Raw genomic sequence first — 12,031 nt, forward strand, 5'->3', positions numbered from 1 at the left:
AATGTGGAAAATGCCACTCTGAGTGCATCTTCCTGCTTATTATAAAATGGGAAAGGAGGGAGATCAACTGAGGGAAGAATTATTAAACAAAAAGGAACGAGGGCTTGATGGTTTAGAAAATTCTCAATCTCTCCCCATAACAAAAGCTGTTAAAATTAAGAAAGTGCTTCTGACAATGTGGCATAGAGAAAAAGGGTGTGCCTATAAAACCTTTTGCTAAAACCACGAAAGATCAAAAGCCCACAGTATTCAGTCACACAAAGGCCCTTTCAAGAGATTAAGCATGTGCTTCACATATCCTCTCAGTCAAACCATAAGGGCCCTAGGAATCTTAAAGGCATTGCTCCTCGGTCATCTCAGAAGGAGCCAAAGGTAGAGAAGAGATTATCTTGAAAAAAAATGTGGATGTGGCCTTTGTACAATAAAGTGAAAATTGAAATCCACTGCAGACCCCCAAAGTTCTTGAGAAAATAGTTTCAGCAGAGACACTGCCGTATTGGACGGGAAATAACAGAGAATACAAAATGGTAGGACCCTGTTGGACTCTTAAAATGCTATTGGTGCAAAGGGGGTTGATAAAGCAATTCAGCTGCAGACACATACAAACTATGTTTACGGTAGTTCTATTGTGGACCTTGAGTGAGAGGGGAGCAGCTATTCAGAATGTTTACTTTGCAAAGGTTCAAAAAATAAAGTACAGATTTGCCACTGACAAAATTCACTAAAAGAACTACTGGTAGGGACTGTCATCAACCTTCTTGTTTGGAAAGATCTTCAAAATCTTCCTGATATGATCAAAAGTGTTCTCAGTATTTTCTGAAAGGATGATTTCATGACCTCCCCTGCATTAGCAGGGGAGGGTATAGGAAGTGGAGGAAATGACAACCAAGCAGCCTTTTGTGACTAACAGTTACCATAAAAAAGCTTTTTGAAAGGTCTGGTATTGCAGAATGTTTACTAACAGTCTGTTTTTCTGCATAAATCTCCCCAGGGCAAGAGATCAGTAACAGTGAGCACAACAGCAATGCCGTTTTCAGATGTGGTTGGTAAGTCAAAGCCAGAAAGCTTTCTGGGCCAAGATGGGATCAACTACCATAGCTATTACTGAAACTTTGTTCTCTGGGCTAGGGTCATAAAGAGTACTTAACCATAAAGAGTAGGGTTTTTGAGGCAGTTGTACAGTTTCTTAGATTTTTTTGGTTTAGATGAGTCAATAAATAATATGTTATTAAATGAGTTCTGTCTTTGTAATAGTATAATTAGCTAAAGTATAAATTAAATCATCCTATATAAAAATTGTCAATGGCTTCTTATCACATTCAAGATAACATATTTAAAAATCCATAAAATTTTACACAATATACTGTGTTCTTTTTTCCTTATTCCTTGCTGTCTTACAACTTCATTCTTCTGTTTTGATTTTGTTGTGTTGTTGTTTTCATTTAGATCCTCCAAATGGTTGAATTCTCACCTCAGGATTTTCAGGCAATATAATTTTCTCTGGCTGAAATGCTCTGATTTATCCTCCCTCCTGAAACACACACACATGCGCGTGCGCACGCGCACACACACATATGAGATCCTTAAAAATAATTCCTACTCATCACTTAGAAAAATTCTTTAACTCTTAACCTAAATTTGGTTTCCCTCATAAAATTTCTCATAATGAATAGTGCTTTCCCTTCATTGTACTTACTATATTTCATCATTATTTACTTGTAAGACTCTTTGTTTTATATCTGTCTTTCCTGTTAGGCTAAAATTTCTGTGAATGTAAAGATTTTGTATATTTTGTTTATCATGGTTAATCTGTGTAGGGTACTGTAAATGGAATACATGAAGTATTCAAATATTTGAGAGTGAATTAAAAAGTGAATTGTTAATATATATTTTATACAAGTATATATATATTCATATTTAATATAATATCTCCCTTAGCACTCTTCCTCCCCTTTTTTTTGTTAGATGACTTGACATCTTTGAAATGTATTAAAAATTTTAAATTTTTGTTTATGTGATTATACTTTGCCAATTCCCAGTCAGCCATTTCCTCCTTCAGTCATATCCTCAGGTTCCTAAAATAGGAAACTTTAATATCCTAGTCAAAGAGAGGAATATTGTAGCAAAATAGGCACACTCCTGACAGTAGAAAGCACTAAGTCTTGCATAATGTTAGAATCAATGAAATTATTTTGATTAAAACTCAGAAATAGAGATTTTCTTTTATACTCCATTATTTACACAAGTATAATTCTTGCTCCACTTTCTCAGCCTATTTCAATCAGATTCTCTCCTCCACCAGCTTGGTTATAATTGCTAGCCTAGAGAATACACTGGTTTGCTGTTAGTCACATGTTTTCAATTTAAGTTCCTATCTGTCATCTTCCTGGCATAAATGGCCTTGTCATTTATTTGCAGAGTCCAGAGGAGAACATGGCAGCATTGCTCAATACATTGCATGTACAAAGGTGCATCATTGGGAGAAAGGGAAATTTGAATCATATAAGATTTTATCTTCATACTAACTGTTTCCTGACAAAATATACCCAATACTATCAGTATCTACTTTTCTGGTTTTGTTTTTGTTTTCTAAAGCTATATACATAGAAAAATATCTACCAGCATAATGTGCGAGAAGCTAGGAGGGATGGGTTCTGGGTCCATTCAATGCACTCATTAATTTAGTTAAATCAAGAGATTCCCTCTTTCTAAGTTCCATTTTCTCATCTGCAAAATGGGTAAAATACATATTTGCCTAAATCTAAAGAACTAGGCCAGGCCCTGTCTAATGGAGTCTCTCAGCTCTAGTGTCTCGCATCCTAGACAAGAAGAAGATAGTATATCAAAATGAAGCTATTGTTTAAATCATACAGCACAAATCTTACCTACTTTTAGAACCAATAAAATTAAGTTCAAATTGAAACTACAAAACAGAAATCCTCTTTGTTAAAAGAAATTTAAATTAACAGTCATTGTAGGTGTCTCTTCTTTCAAAATTTTTATCTTCGCTTTGGCCTGTCAGTTCATTACGTTCATGTTGTTCTATTTAATGATGGTAAATAAATAAATAAAAAGGAAAATATTTTAAAAATTAAACAAAGATTCGCATGTTTACTTACATAGACTTTCAATTCACTTTTTATCTCTCAAAGTATGTAATCTCATGCATAAATAATACACTTAACAAGTGAATTTTCAATCATTTTACATTCTACTTTTAGCAAGGTCTCAAAAGTTTGTGAAGCAAGAGAAGTCTCTAAAGCAAGAGTAAAGATTCCAGAGTTTTTGCACACCTGGGTAAATGGATTTGACTCAAGTAGGCAGCAATTCTAAGAGTTGTCATTGTCTGATGGCTGACGGCTGCTTAAAATTCTGTGAGTTGAAGACTTGAACCATTCTACAACAGGGAACAGATGCAGAAATTGGCAAGAAAGATGCCAAATTCTCTATAAAAGGTCATGATCACTGAGGTCTTTGGGTTTGGTAGAGCACTGGGGAGCCAGAAGTGTGCCAGAAGTCAGGATATCAGAGTTCCTGTTCTTTCTGTATCAAAAGCTGTCCATCCTTTGGGCTTATTTTACATCTCATAAAATAAGGCATTTCTAAAAGATAATATCCAAAGCCCAAGCCAGCAATGCTGTTCAATACATTAAGCATCTGCCTTTGTTATTTAGACTTGGCTTCCCATATTTGGTTGATCCCCAGACTCTCTATGAAGTTTTTGCTAAATTATTAGTTGTCAGTATCATCACTAAAAATATGTCTGTGGGGGGGTTTTGGAATCTGTATTTTCTAAAAACCTCTCCAGATGCCAACATAGATAAAACAAAACCTCAATGAACTTGACAGAGATTTGAAACACCTAGTCTATCTTGTGCCTCAGAGACCTTATTTTTTTTTAATTTTTAATTCTAATTCTAATTTTAATATATAAAATTATAGAAAAGTTTGAAAATATAACAAGAAAAAAAATTCCAAATCATTCATAACATCAAAACATAATGTAACTACTATTAATATTTTTTTATTAATTTTTTATCTCTGCTAATATTTGCCCTGTTACATAAAGAATATATTATATATATATAGTACTATGAAAATAGGTTCATATATTATTTTAAGATATAATTAACATTTTCTCATGCCCTTAAAAATTCTTTAAAAATAAAATGCAACGATTACATTTCTTTCATAATATACTATTTTGTAATGACTACTATTTATCATCTAGTTTTAAATTTTTTATAATTATAAAAAAGACTGTGATAAATACTTTCCTGTGTTAATGTTAGTCCACATCTATTATTTCCTTGAGTAGAAAGTCAAAGAATTATACTAAATTGGAAAAGCTATGTGGACCACTGCCAAAGCCTGCACTAAGTTTGACATTGCCCTGAGAATTTGAAAGGTAAGAAAGAAATGGGCTAGGTTGTGTAAGAAGTTATTTAAGTACAACTAATAGAATCTTAGATTTCTCCTTTTTAGAAAAATTACAGAGATATACATCCTCAGCATGGCTGTATTTCATAAGTAAAAAAAAGTTATGGCCGAATAAAGAGGAACTGCGTATAACCTCAGTCTTCCTTGCTCCTTTTCCTTTACTGGCTTTTTGTGGCGCCTATAGGCATTTTCAGAAATTTCTTGAAAGCTATGTCAAAGATGGCTAATGTTGGCAAATGCCAGTTTGAAGCGTATTTGATTATGTTTTCCTGAGACAGATTATTTCAATAACTCCAGTAGTACATTTGATAAATCCAGGTGCATAATTGAAAAGAATTGATATGCATCTTTTCTGTAGAAATGAAAACACTTTTTGAATATCTTATAGAAGACTCTGAGTTAGTACTTCTGAGATAAGCTATTAAGACTAGCTGTTTACCTCGACTGGGAATGATGCGAAATGTCTTTTTATGGCTTTCTTCTTATTATTTATTTTTAATATTGCTTTTATTTACTTTAATCTCTCAGTGGTTTATTTCCTGAAGACCTTTCCAAACAGTTTCAGTGCTTCTCTTAGATAGGATTTACAATAGAATTGGTGACTCTCTACAGTCAGAGAAAGGTAGTCCATTCTACCTCTATTACTGACATCTAAAAAATTAAAGAGGTCACCCTGGAAGAATTTATTTTAGTGGTTATTTCATAATGACAATTTCTAGGCAGCAAAGTTGACTTGACTGGAAAATACCACCAGCAGGATGAGAAAGGAGTGAAAGTACTATGGGGGTAAATATTAACCAGCACGTCTGTTGCGAGAGAGAGGCTGGCAGACTGAAGATGTTTCCTGAGAAGAGCTTCAGGCTCCTGGGCTTGGTTGAGCCTTTGTCTACAGCCCATGTGCTTGGCTGCTAAAAGCAGAGGAGGGTGTCTGCATGAGCCATCCATTTGCAGCCATTTTGACTTATAAACATAAGCTGGGCTCAAATGATGGAATGCTGAAAACACCAGCTTTTCGGTGATGAGAGAGGATTTTGAAACCAGAGGGGCTTCAACAATCTTCAACTAAGACTTATCAGGTAACACTAGTGACAATTAAATCGTTCTCAGCAAGGCAGCTTGTTGCTGCAAAATGTGTCGTTTTCTCATTGTTTCTTCCTCTGCATCCATTTTACAGAGGAAGGGCCTCAACATGTCTTGTAAAGAAAATAGCTTGAGATGGTAATTAATTCTTTGGCTCTGCTAATTGTACTTACATTATGTGGACAAATAAATACAAGTTGCAGTCTAGTTTTTTAATTGTACCCGTAAAAATCTACAAGAAATGTCCTCATTTCACAGTTAAGAAAAGTCCAGAGAATCTCTGTGGCTTGCCTAAGGCCAGACAGCTAATTTGTGGCAGAGCTGGCATTGTAATTCGTCTCCTTACCCCAATTCTGTTTCATTTCATCAAACAATACTGCCACCTGCTTAGAGTATTTGATGAAAACAGAATGTCAGCTGCTGCAGCATTTCACAAGATCTGGAACTACCATAATGCCTTTCAATGACTGTTGACCTGTGTGAATTCAAACCAATGACCCTGTGCTATGAAGTCATAGAACCCTTATATCACAATACCACATGCTCATCAAAAATAATAAGTGGCTTTTCTACTAGCAGCAGTCCACATCCCATAAACATATCACTAAGGCATTTTCTATTTCGCTCATATATAGCCAAGATACGGCAAAGTATTTTTTATTATTTCCTATCCCTTTTCAAGTATTTTTAATCTAAAGTAACTCAACCTTGCCTTCTTCATGTTAGTATCTTTTATCACCAAACAAGGATCCAGGACTGCTCCTCATGCCCCTTTTTATTTATGTGATTTTGGTTTCTGCAACTGTGTGTGCTCATACTGAAGACTAAGACAGGGTTTGTTTGCTTTTTAGGTTTCCAAGACGTCAAATCCTTTTGATCAGCATTCTTTTCCTCCTGGATCCACATCTATTTTCTTCGTCAATTGTTCTTATTTTGCAGAAAACCATCATTTCTTCTTTTTCAAAGTAATGAAGAAATGAGTAACTAGGTGACATAAGTTTAGAGCTTAAACTCAAAGTGAGAGTTGAGCATTTTCTCACCATGGCAATTAATCCAATTTCTCAATCTAGTTACCTAATTCAAACTTCTTAGTGTATTCTGTGTATTTTTAAATATATTCCCAAGGATATTGTATGATCTATGGCTTTAAAGGATATTTTATGACCTATGGCTTTAAAGACTTTAAATTCTATTTTTATTAATACCGCTTATCTTCAGATATATTTTATTTTTGCAAGAGCTATGTATTTACATATGATATGATGTTAAGTTAGAGAGTCTCTTATCACCAGGCCCAAAGTGTCTCTCTCTTAGTAAATTAAGTACTTAGGAAAATATATTAGGTATATCAGGGCTTATGAAGTTATTATCTAATTTAGCAAAACAGCAATACATTCTTTTCTTTTTCTAGTATAACCAACCACACTAAACCACTTTCGAGTCATACTGAAGCACTTCTAATTTCCTAATTTGCCACAGTCTCACTCCTCTTCAAGCCCTATCAGTGGCTTGAATCCCTCCCACAAATCATCTCACCCCCCTCCATCCATTGTCCAGCTGGCTTTTACTCATGCTTTATACCTCAGCAACAACTCAGCTCTTCCAGGAAGTCGTAGGAATCCCCAATTGGATACCTTGAATGATTTTACCAAAAGAGGTGTTGGGCCACTGTGATGAAACATCATTAAAAATTAGAGAAAACTAAATAAATGGAGGGAAATTATAATGCTTAAGGATTGGAGGATTTAGTATCACCAAAAAGATTCTTCTTTCCCCAAATTTGATCTGCTAACTAAATGCAATTTCAAGAAAAATCTTCAGGGTTTTTTGTTTGTTTCAGAAAAATCAAAAAGCTAATTTTAGATTTATATAAAAATAATAGTCAAGATAATTTTGAAGAAGAAAAAAAAAGTTGTAGCACTTAAACTCTCCAATAAAGAGTTCTATTATAAACCTATGGTAATAAAGGTGCTATGGTAATTGCACAGGGATAGAAACATAAACCAATGGAACAGAATGGAGAGTCCAGAAATAATCTCATATGCATGTAGGCACTTAATTTTTTGTGACGGTGGCCCTGCAGAGAAATCAGAAAAGGACAGTCTAATCAATATGGATAAAATATTAACATTGGCCCCTTCCTCACGTCATAAACAAAAATCAATCCAATGTGGGTTTTAGATCTAAAATTTTTTGAAAGCTTCCTTGATCTTGAGATAGGCAAAGATTTCCCAAACAGGATTTAAAAGGCAATAACTGCAAATAAAATCACTGATAAAATGAACTGCAATAAAATTAGGAACTTCTGTTCATCAAAGATACTATTTGGGGAATGAAAAGACAACCTACAGAGTTAGAAAATATATTTGTAATACTAAATATAATTTACAAATGACTTATCAAAAATATGAGGGCCTGCCCCACGGCTTAGCGGTTAAGTGCTCACGCTCCGCTGCTGGCGGCCTGGGTTCGGATCTCGGGCGCGCACCGACGCACCGCTTCTCTGGCCATGCTGAGGCCGCGTCCCACATACAGCGACTAGAAGGATGTGCAGCTATGACATACAACTAACTACTGGGGCTTTGGGGGAAAAAATAAATAAATGAAATTAAAAATATGAAAAAAACTTCCACAAATCAATAAGGAAAAGATAGGTTTCCTAGTAGATAATGGGCAAGAGACAATAATTAGCACTTCACAAAAAAGGCTATCCAAATTACCAATAAATGTATGAAAAGGCGCTCAACCCCATTAAAATCACGAAAGCACAAATTAAAGTCACAACGCTATTCCTGTATACCTCCATCAGATTGGGTAAAGTTAGACATACTGACAATACTAAGTTTTAGCAAGGACGTGTAGCAAGTAGAACTTTTATATTCACGGGAGGTGGGCAGAGTGCAGGACTCCAATGTAAAGAAAAACAAAGGACCTGGTATTTGATAAACGGAGAAGAGAACGCGATAAGGAAAAGGGAAACATTTTATTTCTAGTTTTGTCCTGTGCTGAATTGTCTATTCCTTATCTCTAGACTTATAAAGAGAAAAAACTGTAAGTGTTCTTTAGGTTTTAGCTGTTTTTGTTTGTAGCCTGATTACTCAGAAGGAAGAACAAAAAATTAAGTGACAGGTATATCAAGCATAACTGTTAAGTCAACAAAATAAAGTACTGGAGCATAGACTATGATTGAAAAGTCTACATTTGTAAAAGAACTCATTTTTAATTTTCTATTGTAATATTAGTTTAGTTAATACAATATTTAAGAAAAGCGTTTTGATTTTCTTTCTCTTTCATTATATTCCTCATTTTCTCATAATTTAGAAACATCCAGGATTCCTAAGTCAAGAAGCTTCTTGCCATAGTGCAGTAATTGCTCTTCATCGATACTCAGTCTTAAAAGTTTTCCACATCTCCTCATGGCACTTTCAATATGTTTCCACCCACTCATGGTTCATTTAATCAGGTCAACTATTTGAATCCGAAACCTACTGGAATGAAGCCATAGTAGAAATATAATATTTCTATAATGCATTAAATTCCCCCAGGAATGAAAACAGGCACACAGAGTTTATATTACAAGCCTAGAAGGAGATGCGCATTGGTGAGGAGAGAAGAGAATTAAAACATGCACTCAAAGTAATGATCACAGTGTGCTAACATGACACCTAATATCCCACAGGGAAAAAACATTAAATGCCTTCATAATGCTACAGTGCACATGATTAACAGCTTTGAATGTAGGTGTTCTCCTATGCCAAGTTAAGTAATTTAAATCTAGAGTAATTTCAGAAGATCTCAATGGCAAGCTTTAGCAAAGTCCCAAGAGTGCTTTATATTACACTGCATGGTAAAAGACTTCAGAGTAAACTTTAATAATCTCAAGGTTGGAGCTAAAGTATTTAACTTTACAACTTTTAGAAACAAAAGAAATGTGTGAATAAACATTCAAAGTAAATAACCTCTTCTAAAACTGTTGTTCTATTGGCATTATATATTGCCTCTGTTAGCAAAATCAACATTTGGATTCATTTTTATAGTACAATATACAAGATAATTAATTTACTCATTACATAAGCATTTATTGTATGCTACTATGGGCAAGTTTTTGTCTGAAAAGGTGAATATAAAGATTCATGAAACACATTTTATGCTGTCGGGAACCCATAGTCTATTATATTGGTTTATAACTTTGTAATCATTAGGGCTGTTGACAAATATTTCGGAGGAATAGCAGGACAGAACTTCTGAGGCCCCTCTCAGTTAGGCATGGACATATGCCTTGCTCTCGGTAATGAAATGTAAGCTGAAGTGTCTTGTGTTACTTCTGTGTGATAACTATTGCTTTACTCTTCGCATAGTAACAGGTGAAGTTCCAAATGTGGATGCTCCATCAGCCGGGATCCCCGATTAAAAATAATGTTAAGCAGAACCCTCTGCCACCCAAGATGGTTATGAAATCTAAGCAAGAAATAAATTAACATTTACTGCTTTAAGCTCTAGGTTTTATTGTCACTGGTGTTGTTATAGAATAATTGAATATACTATTTTTTTCTTTTGTAATCCTAGTTATTTGCATCTCAAGGATCCTCCTCTCTCTTCTAGTTCTATTCATGAGCTTCTCTGTATTCTGGATTCCTAGCTACCTAGCAGCACATCCAGAACCATATCCACACCCATATGAGGTGGGAAAAGAGAAGGAAAAGGCTATTCCTGCTGGAGAGGGACTGGAGCTACACGGGTAGTTGCTCACCTGGGGACAGTTTGCAACTAGAGGAGAGACAATGTGAAAACAAGACATGAAACAAATAGATGGCAAAGAGAGTCTGGGTCAACAAAGAAAACAGAAGACAGAAGAAGAATTTGAAAAGGTGTTACAACTATGGGAGAGATTCAGGATTCCAAGTGGATGAGGAGTGAGAGGAAGTGGGTCCAGAGGGAATGAGGAGGAGTCTGCTGCAAATTTTACACAATAGTATTATTAATAGTGAATATAAGCTATCATTTATTGAGCATTTACTATGTGCCAGATATTTTACTAAGTATTTTTCATCCTTAACCTTATTTAACCCTTATAATAACCTTATAAAGTAGGTACTATTATTTCTGCAACTTTAAAAATGAGTGAACTGAAGATCAGAAAATTTCAATAATTTGCCTATAACCGGAGAGTTATTCAGAGAAACTAGGATTTAAATCCTTTCAGTGTGTGTCCAGAGTCAGTACTCATACTGCCAGTGTTATATTTGCTAAATTAAAATGACAAGGAAGAAATCAATGGACTTTGTTTTACTAGAAACTGTAAAGAGACTCAATCTCTTCGCATTTGCTCAAATTTGAGATTTCAGGAAGAGTTTCGTTCCATTTTCATATTTCTCTTTCTAATTTAGTTCCTACCAGCTACTTATACCAGCTCTAACTCTACTGGTCCTTGTGTAAGATAAAGCACTCAAAGATGTAGAATTGTTCACAGGGAATTGTTGACTCATGCTTGTTCAACCTGAACCCCAGAACCTTGATTCTAATAGAGTCAGATAGGGGCCATCGCATTCCAGGGGCTCTTATAACACAGAAAATTATAAAAAAAAGAATTGCTTAAAAGGCTGAACTTACTCTTTGAAGGATAAGTGTGCATATTTTACCTCTTTATTCTTAAATAATAATATTTTTTAATTTAGCATTTCTGATCTAAGCCTATTTTTATTGCCATTAAGCTTAATTATCTTCAACTGTCTAACAGGAGCAATAGTTTGAATGCCTGCCTAGTGGTTTCTGAAAGTCTATTTTGCTTCAGACAATTATTACAGAGCCTTAAACTTCGTAAATTTACTTGTTTTTAATATTATTTTAAAAATTGATTTCTGCTGAATATATTACTTCTTAAATATCCTCATCCCCCAGCAGCACAAACACTGGATACCGGTCATTAAATGCCTCCAATATGTGGACTATCCATGCTTTCCAAAATGTTTGCTGCAGCTGCCTAAGATTCTTTTTTTTGGTTTGTTTGTTTGTTTGTTGACACTGTGATTCAGGAGTAGGAAGACTTCTTCAGTTTGGCATAAAGAAAAGAACTGCTGAGTTGACATAAAAAGTTGTTGATTTTATGTTACTCCTAAACTTCACTGATAATCTGTCTTCTTGCCATGATTTCACAACCCAAAGTTTTGCTTTGTAATTATGTCAGGCCAGTTATGTGTTAGGGATACTTTAGCACGGCCTAGAGCAGAGACAGCAAAGGGGGTTCACTAACTGAGCCAATATTAGATATTTGGGAGTGACTACCTAGTCTAGGCTCAAGAGAAAATAAATGGAAAAATCTATAATTATGCCCGCCATGGTCGTAGGAGGGGAAAAGGCAACTTGAATGTATTACCATTTCTGAAAGACATTTGGAATATGATAATATTAACGTATTAAGAAAGTCCATTTGCCTTAATTTTTGTTTTACACCTCATTTTTATGTTAACAGAAATTTAAAGTTATGCATTATATATGCTTACCTTGTATTGTA

Source organism: Diceros bicornis, chromosome 6 (genome assembly GCF_020826845.1).
Source record: "Diceros bicornis minor isolate mBicDic1 chromosome 6, mDicBic1.mat.cur, whole genome shotgun sequence".
NCBI lineage: Eukaryota > Metazoa > Chordata > Mammalia > Perissodactyla > Rhinocerotidae > Diceros > Diceros bicornis.